Here is a 25,359-nt window from a genome sequence, read left to right as displayed (position 1 = left end):
CTCCTACGTGGTGACTTTTTGACAGGAGATTCACCTTCAACGAGATTGGTCCCCAATTTCAATGGTCCAACCTTGTCGTCACTTGCATCACCCGGAGCACATTTTATAGGTGACTCTTTTAGTTCGGATGCATTGTCCTTTGTGGGACAGGCCTTCAGATCAGATCCCGTTACCTGGTTAAGGTCACTGGTGGTCTCCTCAATTGGCACGGTGAGGTAGGAATTCGTATCTCTAGTTGCAGACTCAGGGGAGTCTGTTTCTGCTTCGTGGTTGGGCAGAGTTTGCTTGAGACTTTCTCTGACCAGACTTGTACCCTCTTGAACGGTGTTGAGATCGTTCATCTTGGTAGCCGGTAGCTTCACCTTGGGAATAGGCGAGTGGATCTTGCAGAAAAGAGACGGTAATATATGGGTACTATGGGTCTCTGGTACTGAGACAACATTAGGAAACTGCGTACTGGTACTACCTTCCCATTCAGACTGCTCGTCCTCTAAAGCTGCTATGCAACGAGCACCCAGTTCATCAAAGACTTGGTCCATGAGGGGATCGCCAGTGCTGTATAACCCCTCAACATCTTCGTCTTTTGTTTGGGCAGGAAGGCATTCAGCTTTAATTTCCAGAGGGACTTCGGTTTTGCAGTCGGGAGGACCAACAAGCCATTTTCCCAAGTCAGAGTCAGGAGGATTTGTTATGCTATGTACATCAGAAAAGGGAATGCCATCATTATTATCAGGCATAAAGACAGTCATTCTTTCTTGTACAAGATCAATAATAAATTGCACTTCAGGTAACAAGGCAACAAGATTATTGTGCATTACTCTCACTTGTCTCTGCAAATATGATAAAGATTTTTTATGTGATATCTCTTTAAGAGACACACGGATAAGTGTATACACCCTACTTATCACAGGAGGCTCTCTCAACCATATATCGCAATTAGGTAACTGAAAAAGCAATGAATCACATATGTTTTTGTGAAAAGTTTGAAGTTCATAGATAAATCCACATAATACAGATTTCTGGATTTGACAGGAGACATCTATAATAGATAAGCATAAATTAGAGGCCTTTCCAATCTGCCGCTGAATTTTTCCTAACTGATTACAACAAGTCTCAATGAGAGCACACTCTTGCTGTGAATCAGCGTGAATACCAACAAGGTTCTTCATTGTGATCCTAGACATTATACTCTGCCGGTTCCAAGTGGTCAGATCATTCTGTCATGACATGAAGGGGTGCTGCCCTGCAACAGCACTGTCCCTTTAAGTGTGGGAACCAACTTAGCAGAGAAATAATTCTAGGACACGATAAATGGAGTAATAAAGAAAACCAAAAGGATATGATATATATAATATATACAAAACAAAATATGACAATGCCACAAATATATAAATATATACAATAACCCAATATATACAATAGAGCAGGCAGAGTCCACGATAGTCCTAGGCAAAGGTAAAGGCTAGTCAGGTTAGTGCAGCTACCAAGTACAAAATGAACATCAAGGGGCAAAGTCCTAAGCAGGTCACACAGAAATAATGCAGCAGGTCAGAATCACTGGAGAAGGAGTCTAGACAGGAACACTGCAGGCGAACACTGGAACAGGAGGCACAGGACACAGGACCATAAGGACATCGGAACACCGGATCAGGAAACACAAGATACTCAGGATACTCAGGATACTCAGGAAACAAGACACAGGAGACAGGAGACAGGAGACAGGAGACAGGAGACAGGAGACAGGAGACAGGAGACAGGAGACAGGAGACAGAAACACGGGAGCCAGGAAACAGCAGGTACAGGGTCAAGGATAGAGGATAATGATCTGACCGGGAGTGAGGGGAGAAACCAGAATATATAGGTGCTAAACAAGGGCCAGGTGTAGTGCCTAACGAAAGGAAATGAGAACAGTGCCAAACAGAAAGAGTGGTGAGTGCGAGTACTGCACGAGGGTATGTCGACTAAGGAGTGTCGTGACATTCATATCGTTAGGGAGTCGCAAAGTCTGGTCTGGTTCATAGCAACCTGAGGTGTAAGCAAACTATGGTTAAGTGATGCATCTGGAATTGTGAAATATCAGAAGCATCAAAGGGGGGAATGTGGTGGAATCTCAGTAAAAATAAATTTACTAGGATAAGATTGCCACATGGTATGTGCACTTGCATATGTTGATGTATCGGTCGGTTGGTTGCACGTAGCTAAGATACAATCAACAGAGTACTGAGCAAGTGTAGGAATACAGGATATACGAGTATTCCCCCTCCTCCATTGTGCTGGGCAAGCCATGTGGTCAAACAGGAATTTAGTCTCTATTCAGTTGATTAGATAAGAGTATGTGTAGGTTGAACTGATTATGGGAGGAGCTACATGCCTATATAAGGGACCTACACTGTATGATCAGGACTCAGACTTTGCTGTTTTTTGGTCACATTAGTCCCTCTGAGTCCCGGTCGGTGAATCGAATAAATAATCTCTTCCTTCCTGAAGAAACCTGTGTCCATCTCTCTGTGCTTGGCTTCCGTCAGTTTCTCCGGTATCACACTGGCTAATATCTAAGATTGAGTTAATAGAGATTATATCATAAGTGCAAATAGGACAATAGAAAAAAACTATATCTATTATATCTGGTGGACTGCATACTGATACCGGAGAAACTGACGGAAGCGAAGCACAGAGAGATGGACACAGGTTTCTTCAGGAAGGAAGAGATTCTTTATTGGATCACCGATCGGGACTCAGAGGGACTAGCGTCACCAAAATACCACAAGTTCTGAGCCCCGGACAATAGTGCAGGCTCCTTATATAGGCACATAACTCCTCCCATATTAAGCTCCACCCGCACATTCTCTTGACCAATCAATACAAAATAAGAAATAACTTCCTGCTTGACCGCATGGCTTGTCCAGCACAATGGAGGAGGGGAATACTACCTCCTGTATTCTTGCACATGCTCCGTACACTACTGATCGTATCTTGCCTCGTGCAACCAACTGATCGATACGTCAGCATATGCACGTACACATGCCACGTGGTAATCTCGGCCTACTAAATTTATTTTTACCGAGATTCCACCACATTCCCCCCTTTGATGCCTCTTGATATTTCACAATTACTTGAGGCATCACTTAACCTTAGTTTGCATACACCGCAAGTTACCTTGAACCAGACCAGACTTAACTTATGATGTGAATCTTCAACACTCATCTTCCTGCATTGGTTCTCCCTGATCTAGAGCCTCATATTTATAAATTGCCATTATCTGTGCAGCAGCCTTCCTCTCTGCTATATTTTCTATCAGGCTTTGCACAGACCTAACTACTAAGGGTATAAGACACGGCAGGAGTAGACACAACATTAAAATCAGTAGGACTCCACCTACCACTGCCTTAAGCCCTCCAAACCACTCATACCAGCTACCAAACCAACTACTTGGATTATACCCTTTCCATACCTGAGTAGGCACATGCGCTAGTTTAACCATATGGCTAGTAAGCTCAGCTATTGCTTGCCCTTCGTCATCTATTTGAAGACAGCAATTGCTCAGGTTAAACTTCCCACATACACCTCCCTCTACTGCCAAAAGGTAATCCAAGGCTAATCTATTTTGGTAGACTGCTGTCCTCATCCTGGTATTATGCTTCGCTAGAAGATTGAGCGCTTGTGATGTCTCGTTAGTAATAATCTCAACCACCGCCTGTAATCTTATAATACGGTTGAGCATATAAATAGGGGTTCTATAACCAAAGGTACCATCTTCTGCCCACGTGGCTGGCCCATAATAATCTATGATACGCTGGGGAGGCCATTCATCATCTTCCCAGGCGCCTATCTCTATGGGTCCCCTTTTCTTCCTATGATTCACATCATACACTTTAACACCTAAAGTCTCACCTGTTTCAATAGGTAACAAGAAGAAGGATGGTTTGAGCATACCCAACACACATGCCCCTTCCCAGTCCTGTGGCAACTCCGAATAGGCTTTCTTACCACAGATCCAGTACAAATTTGCTGGGGCTCTCCAGGTAGATGTGATGGATAAATCAAACCACACATCCTTTAAATTGGCGTATCTAGCAAACGGGTTAGATGGTTCTGAGACATTTGAAGCCGACCACCAAGTTGTATTCTTTGTATCATCATCATAAGCTTTTTGCCCTAGACAAGTTAATTCTCCTACAGAAGTATTATACATTATTCCTTTCCTTGCTATGCAAACATAACCTATGATGGAGGTCTTTAATCTCCACTCAGATTTACCTCTAACACTCATATGATAATCGGCTTGTGTAGATATTAATTGGTCAACTGCCTCAGAACCGGACATTACCTCCTTTGCTTCCCAAGGCCATTGGTCTCCCATGTTAGTACCTCCACACACATAGCAGTTGGTAACATTAAGACTACCGGCAATACTTTCAGCTAAGTCAATGAACAGGTTTTTAGCATTATGGGGGATCTTATTATCTATGCTCATCTCTTCATAAAAGGAATGGTATACTTGATGAGTTTGGGAGGATACCGTATCAGTCTCTATCCCTATAAACAATACTGTCCCAGGATCTAAACCCGTCCCGTATATTTGAAACCCAAATAAATTGCCATATTTGTCTAAGAACTTATCGGGGTTATTTATAAGTATATGGACTGGATTGCATTCCATAGACTTACAATATGGGCTGGTAGGCAACTTAGTCACTATCATGTCTTTGTCTACTGTCTGTCCCCAAGTTGCCCACCCCACACAAGACCAATATGGGCAAAAGTTATAGTCTTTATTTGGGCATCTAGGACTCACATATTTATTTTTACTACTGGGACAAATATATTTATCATTAGACCCATACGTCCTCTCCCATCTAAGATCCCCACATACATTCCACGGCTTCCTACCACTTGATATCGCTTTACACGCATCAAATAGCAGAACACCCGAAGAATGTACGGATTCTAACACCGTCTTATTAATTAGGGTCCCCTGAGGATCTCCATTCCTGAGAGTCAACCAAATTGTACGGGGTTGATACTCTGGACTGAAGCACTTAGGTTCTCCTACTCCTAAATGGCACACACTATAGTCTATATTTAGGTATCTACATCTCGATACATCTCCTTTACACTCGTATTGTGAATGCCAAATTAGGGTTTGGGAAATATGGTTACCTGTTCTTGTAGTCTTAATGCATACCTCACAGCTAGGAGTGTCGGTACCTCTACCTTCCTGAATATAAAAATACACATAAATAAACATTATCATCAACACATCTTTCGCCGTCATCCTCAGTCTTCGTCCGTGCGAAGGCACCTCAGCTTCCAGGATGTAAGGGCTGCAGGGAATGGAGTTCTGCTCGTCTTCACAGGAGTCCCTTCGAGACTTTCCCTGGCTTATACACTATACGTCGGTGGGCGGACAGGCTTTATTATGGCCTTCTCACTCACGCACCAAATCCCAAAAATAATAAAATTTGTAATCCACAATAGTTCCTCGTTACTCCGACTGAGTTGTGCGTTTTAACCGGATCTTGCAGGGATTCTCTGGATCTGCTGTAACTTGCCAAGAATCGACTGCTGCTGGTTTAACCCTGGAGTGATGTATCCACGGAGTCACTTCGGCTACTTTTATTGCTGTAGGGGTAGACAAAAGAACAACATAAGGACCTCTCCACTTGGGCCCTAACGGTACATTATTCCACTCTTTAATCCACACTTGGTCTCCTGGTTGGTAACTATGAACTGGGGGATAAATATTCACAGGTAATCTATCTTGTACCCATTTCTGTACCTCCTCCATAGTCTTACCCAACTCTACAACCTGCTGCCGGGTAATTCCTTCTCCCAACTGACTCAAGTCCCCCCTTAAGTTACCAAGTACGGGAGGTGGTCGCCCATACATGATTTCAAAAGGAGAGAGGCCCATCCTTCTGGTAGGGGTACTGCGGATTCGCAATAAAGCTATGGGTAAGAGAACGTTCCACTTAAGTTGGGTTTCCTGACACATTTTAGCCAACTGATTCTTAATAGTTCTATTCATTCTCTCTACCTTACCAGAACTCTGGGGTCTATATGCTGTATGAAGCCTCCACTTTATACCAAGCATATGAGTCAGTTGTTGTAGGCACTGATGAACAAAAGCTGGACCATTGTCCGATCCTATAGAACAGGGTAGTCCATATCGGGGTATTATTTCTCGTAGCAGGAATCTCACAACTTCTCCTGCTTTCTCTGTACGAGTAGGACATGCTTCTACCCAGCCTGAATAGGTGCACACAATTACCAGCAGGTAACGATGTCCACCCGATTTAGGCATCACTGTAAAGTCAATTTGTAAATCGGACATGGGGAGTCCCCCCATAAACTGGACTCCTGGTGGCTTTACTGGTCCTTGTCTTGCATTATTTTTAGCACACGTTACACATCTTCGTACAATGGCCTGAGTCAAGTTGGACAATCTTGGTATGTAGAAATGTTTTCTGAGAGATTCTTCTGTGCTGTCTCTCCCAGAATGTGTCCCGTTGTGATAATTTTGGACAATTTCTACCGCTAGTGATGCTGGTATGACTATTCTTCCATCTTCTAGCTGATACCACTTGTTCTCCAAATACTTTCCTGGTTCAGTCTTTAACCACTCCTCTTCTTGAGCTGTATAAACTGGAGTCCATTGAGACAGTGGAGTTGGTATAAGAGCAGCTATATGCCCCACATATTCCTGTCTTCCTGATTCAGCAGCACGCTTAGCTGCACTATCTGCCATCCGATTTCCCTTGGTTACATCACCATCTCCTCTCAGATGCGCTCGACAATGTATGATACCGACTTCTTTCGGCTCCCACACTGCTTCCAATAGTTGTAGGATTTCAGCTGCGTATTTGATTTCTTTGCCTTCTGAATTCAGTAGTCCTCTTTCTTTATACAAAGCTCCGTGGGCATGAGTGGTTAAAAACGCATATTTGGAGTCCGTGTAGATGTTCACTCTTAAACCTTCAGCCAATTGTAACGCTCGTGTCAGTGCTATCAATTCTGCCTTTTGTGCTGATGTTCCTTTCGCCAGTGGCCGAGCTTCTATCACCTTGTCTATTGTTGTCACTGCATATCCTGCATAGCGGATCCCTTCTTTCACATAACTACTGCCGTCGGTATAATATTGAACATCAGGGTTCTGGATGGGAAAATCACGAAGATCTGGTCTACTTGAGAATACTTCATCCATTACTTCCAAACAATCATGTTGACTTTCGGTAGGTTGTGGCAAAAGGGTAGCTGGATTTAAGGTGTTTACAGTCTCTAAATGCACTCTTGGGTTTTCACACAACATTGCTTGATACTTGGTCATACGGCTGTTACTAAACCAATGATTTCCTTTGTAATCCAACAACGTCTGTACTGCATGTGGGACTCGTACATAAAGTTCTTGACCCAGAGTGAGTTTATCGGCTTCAGCTACTAGCAGGGCGGCTGCAGCTACGGCTCTTAGACAAGGTGGAAGTCCGCTGGCCACTGCATCCAATTGCTTAGACATGTAGGCAACAGGTCTTTGCCATGATCCCAAGTACTGTGTCAATACTCCCACAGCCATTCTTCTTTGCTCATGTACATACAGGTAGAATGGTCGTGTGTGATCAGGTAGACCTAATGCTGGGGCACTCATCAAAGCCTTCTTCACATCTTCAAATGCCGTTTGCTGTTCTTGGGTCCATAAGAAGGGGTCGTGCTCTGTACCTTTGATAGCTGCATACAGAGGTTTTGCCAGTATCGCGTAGCTGGGAATCCATATCCTACAGAAGCCTGCTGCCCCCAAGAATTCTCGCACTTGTCTTCTATTCTTGGGTATCGGTATTTGGCACACAGCTTCTTTTCTCTCTGGCCCCATAATTCTTTGACCTTCAGAGATATGGAATCCCAGATATTTGACAGTTGGCAAACACAACTGAGCCTTCTTTCTAGACACCTTGTATCCTGCCTTCCAGAGAATGTGTAGTAGATCGTGCGTTGCTTGCTGACAGATTTCTTTTGTAACTGCTGCTATCAACAAGTCATCTACATACTGTAACAATACACACTCTCCTGGGATGGACTCGAAATCCAATAGATCTTGACTTAGAGCTGAACCAAATAGGGTAGGTGAATTTTTAAACCCTTGGGGCAGTCTTGTCCAGGTCATTTGGCGTTTTGAGCCCGTTACAGCGTTCTCCCATTGGAAAGCGAAAATTCATTGACTTTCTGCGGCAATTCGGAGGCAAAAGAAGGCATCTTTGAGGTCTAAGACTGTAAAGTAAGTAGCCCCGCCCGGAATTAAAGCAAGCAGGTTATATGGATTGGGTACAACTGGATGTATACTAACAACCGCATCATTGACTGCTCTCAAGTCCTGCACAGGTCGATACTCATCTGTACCGGGCTTTTGAACAGGCAGCAATGGGGTGTTCCAGGGGGAAGTACAGAATTTTAGGATACCATACCGTATGAACTTATCCAGATAAGATTGGATGTTCTTCTTAGCCTTCTGCGGGATGTGGTATTGTCTTAGGCTTACTGGATAAACCCCAAGTTTTAGTTCAATTTTAATAGGTGGAATATTGCGGGCCAGTCCTGGTGGGTTGTTCTCTGCCCAAACTCCTGGTATGTTGAATAAGGACTCATCACTCCTAGGGTTTTGGCTAGTCAACGCTGTATAAAGTCGCCACTCTTCTTCCTTTGGTACAGATAATGTCATAATACCTGAAGGTCCATTAAACTTTAAGGATGTTGTTCCATTTGGTAGGAACGTAATCTGTGCTTGTAATTTTGATAGCATATCACGTCCCAGCAATTGGACTGGACATTCAGGCATATAAAGGAATTGATGTTTTACTACGTGGCCTCCCAATGTACAGAGTCGACTTTTAAGAACCGGTTTTTCAGCACTTCTTCCAGTTGCTCCTATTACAGTAATAGTCCTTCCAGATGGAGGAGCAACTAGATTAGTCACCACTGAATGTTCAGCACCAGTGTCGATCATGAACGCACTCCTTTTTCCCCCTATTGATACATCGACCATAGGCTCCGCTCGACCAAGGGGGATGGAGCCCGGTCGGTATCAATAGTCCTCCATGACCGTGTCAGCCAATCCTACAAAGTCCCTGCCTTCTCTATCGCGGGACCTTTGCGCTGCTGGGAAATACCTATCTTCCCTAACACTTCCTCTGTTCCCATTGCTCCCTCTATTACCATTACTCCCTACGGGGCCTCCTCTACCTCTCGCTCTGCCTCTAAAGTTTCCGTAACCTGCCCTGGGTTGGTCTCTCTCGTACTGCTCTCTTTGTGGACATTCGTTCCTCCAATGCCCTTCTTCCTTGCAATACGCGCACTGATTCCTACTCAAAGGCTCCCTACTCCATCTACTATCGCCTCTATCTGGGCCCCGTCTATCTACGCCTGCGATCGCTACCGCTAGCATGTCTGCCTTTCTATGCATCTTGCGCTCTTCCTCTTTCTTACTTTCGGTTTCCCTATTCATATATACCTTATTCGCTACCTCCATTAGTTGGGTGATGGACATACCTGCAAACCCTTCTAACTTCTGTAGCTTGCGCTTAATATCTCCGTAAGCTTGGCTGACAAAGGCGGAGTTCACCATTCGGGAATTATCTGCGTCTTCCGGATTAAAGGGGGTATACAAGCGGTATGCCTCCAATAATCGGTCATAAAAGACACTGGGCGCTTCATCACTTTTCTGAATCACCTCAACTGTCTTCGACATATTAATGGCTTTCTTTCCTCCGGCTTTCATGCCAGCAATTATAGCGTCTCTATAGGCTCTGAGTTGAACCATATCAGCACCATTTACATTCCAATCGGGATCGGTGTTGGGATAATGTGTTGCGGCCCATGCTGATGGATTGGCTTGGTTTAAAGTACGGGCTTTATCCTCTAGCGCTTTAATGGCCGCTTGATTAATTCTTGTCCTTTCCTCATTGTTGAACAAAGTCATTAATAACTGCTGGCAATCAGCCCATGTCGGGTTATGTGTCTGTACTATTGAGGTGAACAGATCAGTCATAGCTTGTGGTTTCTCAGTATACGAGGAATTGTGGGTCTTCCAATTTAAGAGATCGGTTGTCGTGAACGGGACATATACGAAGACTGGGTCAGCATGTGCCATTTGGCCTGCGGCATCGATATAGGCTGGCCCAGGATTCAGACGAAGAGGCATCTGATAGTGTTTTAATTGTTGGGTACCGGTCAGTTGTCGGGTTTGTATGGGGCTACGTGGAGGGGCGTCAGTTATGGGTTCCAGTCGGGGAGAAATAGGGTATGGGGATGTGGGAGCTTGGTTTTGGGAAAAGGTTGTAAATAAAACACTTCGAGTCGAGCTAGATGAAGCTTGACCGGAAGTCTGAAGTGGCGCCAAATCAGGATATTCGGATCTAATGGGGGTTGGCTCTGATTCCGGAAGGGGAGATTTAGTACGAGAGGGGGTGGATTCTGTACTGGAGGAGGAAGCGGAAGTGGATGAGGGTAATGAGGGAAGGGTTGCAGGACTTCCTGCATTTGCGTCACTTCCTCTTAACGGAAAGTAAGGGGGCGGCAAAGGGATCTCGGACTCAGGGGGCGTGTCCAAAATGGGCCTAACACCAGTCCTAGTGGACAAACAAGTCCTAGCTACCATGAGGCGACACTGCTCCTCGTGGCATGTCTGAAGCCATTTTGGCGAGTCATTTACGGCCTGTCTCCAACAATCAATATAAGGAAACTGGCCGTAAAGTTCAGGCCTACCCGATACAGCCACGTGTAAGCGCTGTACCAGAGTTGGATCCAAACTGCCACGTGGCGGCCATGTCGCAACCAAAGTAGGCCACTCCCTAGTACACAAAGTGACCAAACGTACAGGAGACATTTTAACCCCAAAATCACAAGTTTTGAATCCCTTTTTAAAATTCTTCACCATACAACCTAAGGGATCCGGAATCGTTGACTGCGACGCGCCCATACTTATCAATGGAACGTCGTTGACAACGAATACTATGCACGCGTACTATTCAACAATCACACCCGTTTCCTCTGGCAACAGCACCACGTGGTACAGTTACCAAGTGAAACGTATACAATAACACAATAAACACTCAGGGAATTCCCGTACACACACAGCTGTTACACCAGTCACTAGATAATCAATATTATGCCCTTTGGCGAAACTATACAGTCACCCACGCTATAATTCTCTATATACGAATTACCCGTCTATAACACACCCCAGTAACATCGTCTTTTACAAATAGCGGTTACAGTACGGTTAGCATAGGTCAAAGCACAAGTTAAGGTCACAATACAATTATTAGTGGTTATGGTGTTAAACATGCAATGGACGACAATTATTAGTACTTATATACAGTGTCAGTAAATATACAGGGTTATGGTACCGTGCACTATAATACAGCAACACACTATTAACACTCTCGCTAGACGGCTGAGCTCGCGCTATCTAACAAGATATACACTTTACTAAACAATCTTTATCACATTTACAATTCCCAACTAAACTATTGGCCAGTACCTTGATGGACTACCTAAAACTATATACACCCGTTTTGGTTAGCCACACTGCCCAAGCACCACATATAGCGAGCTAGAGGACCGAATTTACACAGGCGCCTCTTAGTCGATTACTATCAAAAATCTAGTGGGTTCCAAATTTACACGCCTTCCCACTTAGTCAAGATAGGTTGAGAGCTAGCGAACTGAATTTACACAAGCGCCGCTTAGTCTCCCGGTCCCTCCGACCTAGCGAACGTAATATACACCCTAGAACGCTAGTCTAGACAAGACACCGGTGTCCGGCTAGGGCTATTTACACAGGACCCCGCCTGACTAACCAAATCAAACGGTCTGACTAAAGAGCGTTCGATTGAGCGGTGCGCCTTCGCTCCTTCCCTCCGACAGAGGGGGCAGATTCCATACACAAATAACCCCTTATGGGCCTACCGCACAATCGGTATACCCCTAGTGGGTCTGCCGTCTAAAACAGCAGTTGTCTTACCTCCTCGTTCCTGAACCTGAGTTCACACTCATCGACGGGGACACCCCAGCACTTCTCACGTAGAGGCCGATGATCTCCTGGACAACAGACCAGTGGCGCCGAGACGAAGGGAGGTCCACGCAGAAGTTCAGGGGTGCAGCCGTAGAGAACGTGGGCAAAGATAGACCGTCTCACGCCTCTGCCTCTCAGCTACCGTTGAACGATGAGCTTCCCGGCCAATGCACCAAATGATACCGGAGAAACTGACGGAAGCGAAGCACAGAGAGATGGACACAGGTTTCTTCAGGAAGGAAGAGATTCTTTATTGGATCACCGATCGGGACTCAGAGGGACTAGCGTCACCAAAATACCACAAGTTCTGAGCCCCGGACAATAGTGCAGGCTCCTTATATAGGCACATAACTCCTCCCATATTAAGCTCCACCCGCACATTCTCTTGACCAATCAATACAAAATAAGAATTAACTTCCTGCTTGACCGCATGGCTTGTCCAGCACAATGGAGGAGGGGAATACTACATCCTGTATTCTTGCACATGCTCCGTACACTACTGATCGTATCTTGCCTCGTGCAACCAACTGATCGATACGTCAGCATATGCACGTACACATGCCACGTGGTAATCTCGGCCTACTAAATTTATTTTTACCGAGATTCCACCACAATACCAGGCTCCAAAAGACTGCTGGGCCAGGAATAATCCATTCCAAACTGACCTAAAATACAGCAAATAGTTGGCTTCCAGAAAAAGCAGTGTTTAGCTGAAAAAAAAAACTTTATTGCCACTTTTTAGACAGGCATGGAGACAGCATTACAAAGAGGCAGCCAATAGAAAAATGTGCTTCGGAATAAACAGTCCTTCATTCACATGCCGAGCTAGTTGTGGAAATCTGAGTCTTGAATTTATATTTTTGGCTAAGTGTTCCAAATGGTTTCATATTCTTGGTTTCACTTTTAAAAGTATTCATATTTTTTATTTACAAGATCTTTTTTGATATCTTAATATTTAAAAATACTATTCTAAACGTTTATCCAAAAAGCTGGAATCCAACATATTCAATCAAGTCCATTGTATGTTAATAAGGCTGCCATTAACAGGAGTAAATGTTTTATGTAAATTTGCAACCTTTTATTGAAAGCAATTGCATAAAAAAAAAAAAAATGTTAACATTGATCTTTCTACAGGGAGTAGGCTCCTCTTAAAATAATACAGTGTGTGCACTAAATAAGTAATAGAGCATTTGTTGTTTCAGAAACGGGGCTTTAGCCCTTAAACGCCAAGCATGCGCGTAAAGAATTAATTCATACTAAGTTACATACGAGTATGACACAGAGCCAAACCACAAAATGTATTAAGGTGGCGTCATGTTGTGGGCGGAAGCGACGACATCTTGCGTACATTTGCCAGTAGTTCCTCTTTTTTTTTTTTCCTTTTCATCTTCCTGGGGTGAAAGTGTTCAATCTCCGGGGTGGTTCCTTGTGTTTGTTAGTCGTGCAACTGAGTCTATAGGAAGAAGGCCTTGGATGAATAGGGAAAACATCAGAAGTAGGGTGAATTCAGATCTGTTGGACCACTTACCTAATTCATTTCACACGCTGTCGCCTGGAAGCTGCACAGTATATACTATGTGCCAGTAACTGACATCTAAACCGCAAGGCAGGTACAGGGGAAATGTGCCAGATCATACATCTGTCTGATGTTTATGTATTCTAGAATGTTGCGTATAATGAATGATTTTATGCAAAATGCACTGGTTTCAGCAAAAACCCGTGTTAATGTATATGTTTTTCACTTGGCCCATACAAACGTTAGTTAAACGACAACTACGGTAAAACTCATTGGTATATTTTGAATGACCGTTTCATATTGCTGTATTGTGTGTACATTAGGTGCATTTGTCTTTCGTTTTATTTGTGATTAAGGATTATTTTTTTGTGAATTGTATAGTGAATGGAATATGGTGAGTTAGAGAGGATGTTTTCATGTTCATTAGGCCGTTGTTGAATCCACCTTTGGACGAATATGTAATATGCCTTGAAAGATATATTGCTTAGTTTGTGGGCAAGGCTGAATCCAACTAAACGTCACTACGCTTCATGGCTGCTCTGTGGAGTATGCCAAAGGTGACCGTATTTTATTAGGGATGCTTATGACGATTGCGTAGGCCTGCAGAGATTATAATGTAACTGCTGTATTAACATTCTATAGGGTAGGATGTTTTTTCATAATTATATTTTACACCGTTTTCTCTGCCTCTATGAAACCCAAGCAAATCACAATAAAAATGCTGATCAAGCTTAGAGTTCAAGAGCATTAGTTCAGTGGTTATCTTTTTTTGAAGCTATCCATTATGGTTGAATAACTAACTCGGCTGTAAACTACGTGGTGGTTTTTTTTTGTATATAATTTTTAGTTTACTGTGACCCTGTGTAATGTTTTGTCTAAGTATCAGTTATGAAAAGGGAATTGTCACGTCTCTGGAATTTACACAGTACACCGAATAAAACCTCTATAACTTACTTTAAAGGAACACATTTAAACCACTTCTCTTTAGACGTAACTGCAAGCCCCCTTGTCCCTATTAATAAAGTGCTGCTTTCTCTTGAATTCTTTTATGAATTAAAATGATACTGTAAGCACCAAATATAGATGATTCTGCAGTCTCCCTGCTATTCTCTGCTATTTGGAGTTAACCCCTTAAAAAGACACTGTAGTCACCAGAACAACTACAGCTTATTGAATTTGTTCTGGTGAGTAGAATCATTACCTTCAGGCTTTTTGCTGTAAACACTGTCTTTTCAGAGAAAATGCAGTGTTTACATTACAGCCTAGTGATAACTTCACTGGCCACTCCTCAGATAGCTGTTAGAGATCCTTTCCTGGGTCATGGCTGCTTAAAATACGTCCAAACATTCAGTATCTCCTCCCTCTGCATGCAGATACTGAACTTTCCTCATAGAGATTCATTGATTCAAAACTGTAAAACGTATAATGATGATTAATTCTAGTCAGTGAAAATGCAGTGCTTGTGTGAAAAATATAAACACTGTCTGGTCAGCGTTACTAAAAATACTTGACACACCCCATTTTGAATACCCTGGGTTGTCTATTTTTGCAAATGGTATGCCATAATGGGGGTTATTTTAATCCCTGGGTTGCCATACAGTCTCAAAGGCAACATAAGTCTGGCAAACCAATCTGGCAAATGTCAGTGGGCAAAATCTGAAATAGGCATGCTCTTTATTTGACCCTGTAACTTTCCAAAACATCATGTAACCTGTACTGGGTAGGTATCGTCGTACTTGTGGGACCTCACAGTATACAAATATGGGTACTTTATTGATGTAAAAGCTATGAGTATAATTCACAGTTCACATTCACAGTTAAAATGCCATTCACACTTATTTAGATGTTATTCGTAGTAAATAGTTACATATATAGATCAATAAAAAGCCTGTCTTCTGCTGTACAAATGCTATATAATAAGTGTGGGTACACTTAATTATGAAAGAGGTAAATTCTGTTTGAACAGACATATATATTTTAAATTCTAGGTTTTGTTTTGGTCAGAACTTGTAGAATTGCCTCCGTCCTTAAAGGAACACTCCAAGCACCATAACAACTTAGTCTAAATGAACTCTGGATGCACTTTTAATTTAAGGGGTTAAACTGTTCTCCATCGCCAATACCAAATTTGCCTCCATCGCTAATCTCAACAGCCTAAAGGCGACATCCAGCTTCTGAAATTTCCGTTTTGGGAAGCATGGTGTCTCTCTGGGCAGAGATGCCCCTGATTGGCTGAGAGTAATCAGCTGACGCTAAGAGTAGCGCTTCATGAAACATAAATTTTAAAAGCCAGATGCTGCCTGGAGGGAGTTGATATCAACGCTTAAGGCAACTTTGGGGTTAAACCATTCTTGAGGTGACCATGCACCAGAGGGATCTGTCACTATGATAACTTCATTTAGGTAACGTTATTATGGTGCCTAAAAACGGTCCATTTTATAGTAAGAGACTGCTGTCACTGACTGTCTCCCTGGAACGTAGCACTTATGAGTGAAAAAGATAAGTAACCATTATTGTTTTAATTTAATTGCGAGTTGGGAGAAAAGGCAGTGTTTACATTTGTGCCTAGTAACATTTATAGTGGCAGTCACTCAGCTTGCCACTAGAGGTGATTTCTAGTCCGGCACTGGCATTCAGCGTCTCCACACTGTGTATGGAGGTGCTGAGAGTTCCACATAGAGATGCATGAGTTCAAATCAATGCTATGAGGAGTTACTGATTGGCATGTTTGTATTCCTGCAACTATAGTGTTCCTTTAACCCCTTAAGGACCAAACTTCTGGAATAAAAGGGAATCATGACATGTCACACGTCCTTAAGGGGTTAAATTCACACACAAAGAATACTGGAACCAAATGTCATGGTCATTTAACTTATGCAGATAATGAATATATTCTGATGGGATGCACCTAAAGTTATATGCACTGTATCAGTTTATTTTTACTTGACTTTTTGTGTCCTTGTATTTTTAGAATTAAAGGGACACTGTAGTCACCTGAACAACTTTAGCTTAATGAAGCAGTTTTGGTGTATAGAACTGCCCCTGCAGCCTCACTGCTCAATCCTCTGCCATTTAGGAGTTAAATCCCTTTGTTTATGAACCCTAGTCACACCTCCCTGCATGTGACTTGCACAGCCTTCCATAAACACTTCCTGTAAAGAGAGCCCTATTTAGGCTTTCTTTATTGCAAGTTCTGTTTAATTAAAAATGTCTTATCCCCTGCTATGTTAATAGCTTGCTGGTCCCTGCAAGAGCCTCCTGTATGTGATTGAAGTTCAATTTAGAGATTGAGATACAATTATTTAAGGTAAATTACACCTGTTTGAAAGTGAAACCAGTTTTTTTTTTCATGCAGGCTCTGTCAATCATAGCCAGGGGAGGTGTGGCTAGGGCTGCATAAACAGAAACAAAGTGATTTAACTCCTAAATGACAGTGAATTGAGCAGTGAAATTGCAAGGGAATGATCTATCCACTAAAACTGCTTTATTTAGCTAAAGTAATTTAGGTGACTATAGTGTTCTTTTAAAGTTCAAATACACACACACATGCTTACTGACAGAAACACACACTCACAAATGATGTTTTATTTTAATTAACGTCCACCCAGCTTCCCTACCTTTGGGATAGCTGGAGTGGATCCTTTCCTTGGGGTCCAGGGTGGCTGTAATCTTCAAGCTTTTCTTGTTCTGCTCCTTTGCGCACTGTAGTGATGCCGAGGCCGTAGTGATGTAACCCGGCTCCCGGCATCACAACAGGGCGCGTGAGGAAACAACAGAGCAAGAAGGGCTATAAGATTACAGCTCCCTCCCCGCCCACCTCCATTGCTCACAGACACCCTCCTCCAGTTTAGCACATATCGGTTTGTACTGACCCTGTGTATATATTTGTATAGTGGGATCATATCCCCTCTGAGGCTCTTTTTCTTCTATAGGAAACCATTTCAGTTTTTCTAGCCTTTTCTCATAATTGTTTTCCTTTCTGCTTGCCTCCTCCTCCGGACTGGGAAAAAAAATTGGGCTGGGCATTTTTTAATCACAACGGCCCACTGAAAGGGAGGCAGAGCCAGATAAGGTGTGTTTGGTCATGACAAGCACACCCCATCACAAAGTGAGCATGTTGGTTCAATGCTCTTCTAGGGCAGACCATGCGCAGAGCTCTGTATTTACCCTGTATTTGTAATGCACAGCACAAGCAAATTTAATAACATGCTTGCGCTGTGTTTGCTTGAAACTTTTCTCTGGATACCAGGAGAAAAAAAATCCAGGAAAGAGTATATTGTGCATGTGTTTGAAAGCCTACTTGTGGGATTGCGTGTGTATAGAGTGCTGATTGTGGTGTGGTATTGTGTAAAGAGGTTGGTTTCAGGCGTGTTGTGGTGTAATGTATGTGTCTAGGTGCTGTAGTGAGTTTGTATAGAGGATGTAGCAAGTGAGTGCAAACTGGCTGTAGTGTGTGTGTTTAGGGAATGTAGTACGTGTTTTTCTTACAAGGAATCTAGTGTGTTCATAGGAGATCCAGAGTGTGTATGTCAGGAATGTAGTTGTGTGTGTGTGTGTGTGTGTGTGTGTAGGGGATCTAGTGTGTGTGTGTGTGTGTGTAGATGATCCAGAGTTTGGTAATGGATCTAGTGTGTGTCTGGAGTGTAATGTGTTTAAGGGGGCAGTGAGTGTGTGGGGTTCTGTAGTATATGTACACATATGTTTGGAAGTGTTGTGTGGGGTGCAGTGTGTAAATATGTTTGGAGGAATTGTGTGTTGAGGGAGGCAGATTAATGTCAATATATATGTATTATTTTTTTTTTTTTTTTAATAAAAATAAACAAAACCATTGTATACCCCCTCCCTTCTTACATTTTGCTTGGGAGGGGGGGGAGAATGCTGCAATCCCTGGAGGTCCTAGTGGTGAGTGAACTCTAGCCTGCGGTGCTAGAGTTCACCATCGCAATACCTGGAGCATTGTCCTTGTGAGAGGAAACCTGGCGGAGCTGCAAGATAGAGCTCCTCCCGGGCCCTCTCCTGTCTCCCTCCCCCCACCTGCGGCTGCATGTCAGTGATAGTGGGCCTGTGAGGGAGATCTTTGATCTCCCCACCGGCCTGTCATGGAATACAGCAGTATGGCGTGGGCCCTGCATGGACTGGCCGTGGAGATCCTATGACTTCCCCTGCTGGCCTCGGCCCAATGTCCAGTCCGGGCCTGCTTGCCTCTGCACTTTTTCTAGTTCTGCAATATCCCCCTTAAAACCTGATGTCCACAACTGCATGTTATATTCAAGATGAGGTCTTACCATTAATTTGTAAAGGGGCAAAATTATATTTGGATCACGTGAATCAAAACCTTGGGTTTGACGAGTGCCATTGACCAAATATCCTTCAGCGAGGATTGTACCACAGAAGGCTGCCGGACTTGAGCTATTGTGTTTAATGCCTCTTCACATGAAGGGGCATTCTTTATTTGATGTTTCTATCTTTGGAATTTGCAATTTACAGCACTACACTTTTTTTTTTTATATAGTTACATGTTGAGGACATATATATTATATGTTCAAGAAGAAATAAATGAAAATCGAATCCCAGACCCATGAACAGACATTTGGGTTGTTTATTCTCTTCCATAATATATAAAGTTTTCCCTTCTTTTACATTGCAGGTGTATTCTTTTGAATATGTATTTGATTTTTTTGGTCTGGTGCTAAACTACCTGTTTTTCATTTTAAGGCTCCAGAATAGCACAATTTGTTGTAACCAGTGATTTTTCAAATATGAAGGTACACAGTTGCGTGAGGACATCAGCGATGCTATAGCACACTTTTCATGTGCTATAATCACGGAAGTGCCCTCTAGTGGCTGTCTAGTAGACAGCCACTAGAGGAGGAGATAGTCCTGCAAGGTAAATATTGCAGTTTATGAAAACTGCAATAATTACACTTGCAGGGTTAAGGGTAGTGGGAGTTGACACCCAGACCACTCCAAAGGGCAGAAGTGGTCTGGGTGCCTGGAGTGTCCCTTTAAAGGAACACTATAGGGTCAGGAACACAAACTTGTATTCCTGACCCTAAAGTGTAAATATACCAGCCCCCCAAATATAGTAAAATCTTACTTTTATTCCAGTGTGCTGCTGCCTCTGCCCCTGATCTGCCTGCTTGGTTGACATAATCAGAAGTTATGATCTGCGCCAATCACAATGCTTTCCCATAGGAACGCATCAGATTGGCTGGCTAAAACTGTCAGGGAGGCAGATCAGGGGCAGAGCCAGCACAAGCCACACACGTGACCAATCAGCCCTCCCTCATAGAGCTGTATTGAACCAATGCACACCTATATGTGGAAAATTTTGTGTCTGCATTCAGAGGGTGCAGACACTGAATGTCATTGCTGTACACTGTGCAGCACTGCCCCAGGAAGCACCTCTAGTAGCCATTTGGGAACTGGCCAAGGGAGGTATCCCTAAGCTGTAATGTAAACTTTACCTTTTATATGCAAAGAAAGTGCTTACTGAAAAAACGCCTGAAGGGAATGATTATACTCACCAGAACAAATACAATAAGCTGTAGTTGTTCTGTTGACTATAGTGTGTCTTTAACCCTGCAATTGTGATTATTGCAGCCTTTAAAAACTGCAATAATTGCCTATGAGGGTTAACTCCTCTTTGACATCAATGGGGAGGAGCAGATGTGGAGCCCAAACCAGCGCCAAGGAACATCGACACTGGACTCAGGTAAGTTACAAAAGGGTTTGTAAGTTACGAGGGGATGTTAAAGGGAAATTGTAGACCTCTTAAAGCACTTCAGCTTTTTTAAAGGCTTTCTGAGTTAAGAGGATGTCTTTTTGTAAAATAAAAAATAGAAAAAGTCAGATTTTAATGAAAATTTTGTACTTTTGTTTTATAAATTAACCTTAAACCCCCTTCTTGTCAATTGGACATTTGGTCCTATTGTTCCTTGTTGTTTAGCCGAATGTAGCTAAACTCGAGGCAGGGAATTGCTTAAGGTCTGCCTTGGAAAGAATCTAGTTAAAGGGACACTCCAGGCACCCAGACCACTTCTGCCCATTGGAGTGGTCTGGGTGCCAACTCCCATTACCCTTAACCCTGCAACTGTAATTATTGCAGTTTTCATAAACTGCAATAATTACCTTGCAGGGTTAAGTCCTCCCCTAGTGGCTGTCTACTAGACAGCCACTAGAGGGCACTTCCTGGTCCATAGCACAGGTTTTGAGGACCTCCAGCGTCGCTAAAATCCCTATAGGAAAGCATTGAAAAGCATTTTCAATGTTTTCCTATGGAGAGGTCTAATACGCATGCGCGGCATTGCCGCGCATGCGCATTAAGTCTCCCCCACCGGCTGATGTAATGAAGGGGAGGAGCGGCGGCGGAGGAAGAAGCAGCAACGTGGGACATGTCACTGCCTCTGGTGTTTTCACCCCTTTAGCAACCGGGGGTGGGAGGGAGAGGGGACCTGCAGTGCCAGGAAAACGGATTGTTTTCCTGGCACTGGAGAGTCCCTTTAAGCTGCATTGGGACATCTGTAATTGGACAGCCACAGAAAATGTGTTCTGGGTTAGAAATGGAGGACTTGCAAAGCCTACAGGGGAAAAAAAACCCTGCATCTTTTGCAAGCTGCTTTTAGATATAACCCTAATGAAAAACTGTCTCTATTCATTAGGGATATATAGGCTGCTAAAGTTTTTTTTTTTTCGGGAGGGGGGGGGGGAGTAGTTTGAGAGGGGGATTGTGGCAGCATAGCAAAATGCATATAAGCAAACACCTAGGTAGCCTATATGATTTTGACTCCAATCAAATGTATAGGTACTTAACATAGCATGAGACAAATTGACTTTAAATTTTGTGGTATTGCACCTTGCTGTAAGCCGCAAAGACTAATTCTGTGGGAATTTTTGGAGATGGCATATGCTTTAAAGGAACACTGTAGTCACCTAAACAACTTTAGCTTAAAGGGACACTATAGTCACTAGAACAACTACTGCTTATTGAATTTGTTCTGGTGAGTAGAATCATTACCTTCAGGCTTTTTCTTTTCAGAGAAAATGCAGTGTTTACATTACAGCCTAGTGATAACTTCACTGGCCACTCCTAAGATGGCTGTTAGAGATCCTTCCTGGGTTATGGCTGCCTAAAATGCATCCAAACATTCAGTATCTCCTCCCTCTGCATGCACTGAACCAATTCATCTCTATGAGGAGATATTTATTTGCCAGGGCTGTGTTTGAATTGTGCTGGCTCTGCCCCTGATCTGCCTCTTTGTCAGTCTCAGCCAATCCTATAGGTAAGCATTGTGATTGGATCAGGCCAGCACTTCTGATGATGTCAGAGGAAGTTCACAGGCAGAGGCAGCAGCTTCAGACTTGACTACAAGTAAGATTTTACTATCTTTAGGGAAGAAAAGTGGCTAGTTAGTGGTTTTAACACTGTAGGGTCAGGAATACATGTTTGTGTTCCTGACGCTATAGTGCTCCTTTAACCCCTTAAGGACACATGACATGTGTGACATGTCAGGATTCCCTTTTATTCAAGAAGTTTGGTCCTTAAGGGGTTAATGAAGCGGTTTTAGTGTAGATCATGGGGCGTCAACCTGGTCCCTACCGTCCACTAGTGGGCTTTACAGGATTCCAGGTGGGTGGTACAGGGTTTGGCAGCACAACAAGCTGAATCCTCCTTCCATCGAGAGAGTGGGAGGGCGCGAGTGCACAAACGCACATCAAAGCATGAATGTGTACATACGCGCTAGAACATGAGAATGCGTGCACACGAACGTGCCAACTCGAGCGTGTGTAACACGTGGAAAGAGGAAGTGAAGGAGTGGGAGCTGATGCATGATAGCAGGGACAGGCAGAAGCAGAGTAGAGCACCGGAGAAGGAGAGAATTGTTGTTGGCTAATAATAATAATAAGATAAATCGGAAGAGATTTAAAAAAAAAAAAAAAAAACGAAAAAAAAAAAGTAAGAAAAATAGAAAAAAATTATAAAATGAAGGAGAGAAATTGGTGTTTAGAGTGGCTCATGTTTTGGCAAGTTAAGTTTTATCTTATAAAATTAAATAAAGATTTCTTTTTATGGTGACATGTAATAAAAATTGGCACCTAATACAGTGTTGTTTTTGTAATAAAAGGGAAAAGAGTGGGGGGGGGGGGGAGTGCAGATCAAAAAGTAGTTAAATTGTGCAACAAATTTAGAACCCATGTCTGAAAAAAAGAAATACATATCCTGTAGAATCAGACTTTAGTGCTGTTAATCATATTATAAGAAAACCGAGAAATCGTCTGAATATCACCGAAAGAGGAGACCTTAGTTTGTTCCTTACGAAAATCGAACCGGATATCAAATATTTAGTCTCGCAGCATCAGCCGCAAGGATCTCATTAACCCCTTAAGAACTGAGCCAAATGTACACGTTGTAAACAAAACTTAAACAAAACCTGGCATTTGCGCTAAATGTCTGTCCAACCGTAATTCACTCTTTCATATTAAATGCACCCACCCTTATTATATATCATTTTATTCAGGGGAAACAGGGCTTTCATTTAATATCAAATATTTAGCTATGAAACATAATTTAATATGAAAAAATGGAAGAACATAAGAAATTATTTTTTTTAGTTCTACATGACATTTTAACTGTAAATGTCATAATACTGTTTGCTTTTACTGCAATAAAATACACATATTTGTATTCAGCAAAGTCTCACGTGTAAAACAGTACCCCCTATGTCCAGGTTTTACGGTGTTTTGGGAAGTTACAGGGTCAAATATAGCACGTTACATTTGAAAGTTCAGTTCAGGAACTGAAAAGTTCACCTGGATTTATTTGGAAAATAACAAATTGATTGTAAATCCAGGAGTGCCGGTATTTTTCATGCAAAGTATTTACTGTTACTTGGCACTGGGTATCTGACTGGAGGTTTGCGTACAAACGTTTGAATCTACAGACACATGTAATGAATAAATTATTATTCTTTGACTGTTGAACCCAATATGTGCTGAATATTCATGGGGTTTGCTCTGCCTCTGCACTCCTATTCTTCATTAGTAGGAGTGTATGTGTCAAGGGTCAGATCAAGAACCATATTCAGTCACCACATAATATAATATTAGTTGTTGGGATAGTAGATCATTTAAGTGGTACAGCACTAAGAGTGGGAATAGGATTATCACTTGGCAGATACATATTTACTATGGTAAGCTCCATTCTATTTATGATGCCAGCCACAATATTAAATATGCTGGTTTCATTTTTAAAGACTGAGAAAATACATGAGAGTTTCTCAAAAATTGATAGATACCTTTTTTGTTTTGTTTTGTTTTTTTTGTTTATATAATTAAGTACATTAAGTACTATCTGGGTAATTCACTGAAGTCCGAACCGGCCTGAATTTGGTTTGTGTTTCAAACGTCTGAAATCCAGGCCAAATGTGGCAAATCCATGCTCTGAGAATTCAACTCAGAGCCTAAATTGGTAAAAAAAAAATAAAAAAAATTAGCTGAACAATTTGCAAAATGCAATGGGCAAATAGTTTAAAGTTCTCAGCACTGCGAGTCTTAAAGACCCCCATAGGTGTTTTATCTATAATTTTTTATTACTTTTTAATGTGGTGGCTGGCTAGCAAGCACTGGCCAGCCGCCACAAAAATAACTCTCATGCTGCCGAGGGTTTTTAACTATTTGTCCTCCGGCTTCTAGTGCTGCCAGCAAGCAAATATTTCTTCAAATGATCAAATCACTTGCAAAAAGTGAATGATTTGTATACATGCATTCTGTCTGATGCATTCGGTTTAAAATTGGCCACTATGCGGTCTTTGACAAATCTTCAAGTGCTGTAGATTTTGAACTCATCCACACCAATGTTAACTAATCGGTCTGACAGACCTATTTCTGACGGCATATGACTAAGTATGAGAATTGCCATAGGGGTTGGCATTGGTCATTTTCACCAGATTTTGTCCATGTTAGTATATAGCACTGAAAATACTTGCTATCAGATAATGCCTTTTTGTTACTATTAAAATAAAAAAGGCCCAATTTGCAAAAATCCTACCAAAAACAAAAGAAAACATGCACCGCAACAAGATTAGGTTGAATGCTTTCACAGACTGTTTCAGGAACTTTGAATTCTAAGAAGGGTTTACCATGGCAAATTTTGCGAGAAGTGATACTTGTCTGAACACTGGTTGGCTTAAAAGCCAACCAATCGCAGCACTCTACTTAGAATTAAAAGCAGCTGGCTGCTCACTGTGTAGTAGATACACCCCACCTGCTTCATGGCAGGTGGGTGCATAAGAGAGGCTAAATTAAACCTCTTATAGTGGGGGTCATAATGGCCCCATTTGTTGATCTATTTAACTTTTTTTTTTTTTTTTTTTTTTTAAATATGAGGGTGCTGGGTAGGAGTTGCTGTCTTAACATCCACATGATTGACCATTGTGCTGCTGAGGGTTATTGAACTATTTGAATGGTGAATTCTGGTGGCAAATGGTGCTTGCAAAAAGCAAATGAACAATTTTGAATACGCATACTGCGCGATGCATTTGGTCCCAGGTTTTTTCTTTAGGTTTTTGTTTTGTTGTTTTGTTTTTTTTAAATATGGGTGCTCCTATACATGTTCCAAAATGTATTTGTTGTATTGGGTCAAAATGTTAAACCCACTGATTTTAAACTGGGTATTGACTACATTAGTGGTGCAGATTCCATCAGGCTGACAGAATTACGACTAGAATTGGCTTTAGTAAATTTGATGGTAAACATTCCGGTTGGAAATAGGACATCTTCACCA

At 42.4% G+C, this 25,359-nt stretch overlaps 1 protein-coding gene across 4 annotated transcripts in view; it reads left to right on the top strand.

Moving 5' to 3' along the window:
- Window positions 1-13,448: 13,448 nt before the first annotated feature.
- LOC134577564 (epsin-1-like) overlaps window positions 13,449-25,359 on the top strand; it is a 149,213-nt gene continuing 137,302 nt past the window's right edge. For 3 of the 4 annotated variants that reach the window (XM_063436368.1, XM_063436366.1, XM_063436365.1), the window contains exon 1: window positions 13,449-13,671. The gene's annotated coding sequence lies outside the window, so the exon portion shown is untranslated. The remainder of the gene's footprint in view (window positions 13,672-25,359) is intronic. The other variant, XM_063436367.1, reaches the window with a different exon arrangement.

Source organism: Pelobates fuscus, chromosome 11, assembly GCF_036172605.1.
Source record: "Pelobates fuscus isolate aPelFus1 chromosome 11, aPelFus1.pri, whole genome shotgun sequence".
In the NCBI taxonomy this organism is placed as follows: domain Eukaryota; kingdom Metazoa; phylum Chordata; class Amphibia; order Anura; family Pelobatidae; genus Pelobates; species Pelobates fuscus.
Note: the sequence above shows the minus strand (reverse complement) of the source record. Positions and strands in the feature narration are given on the sequence as shown.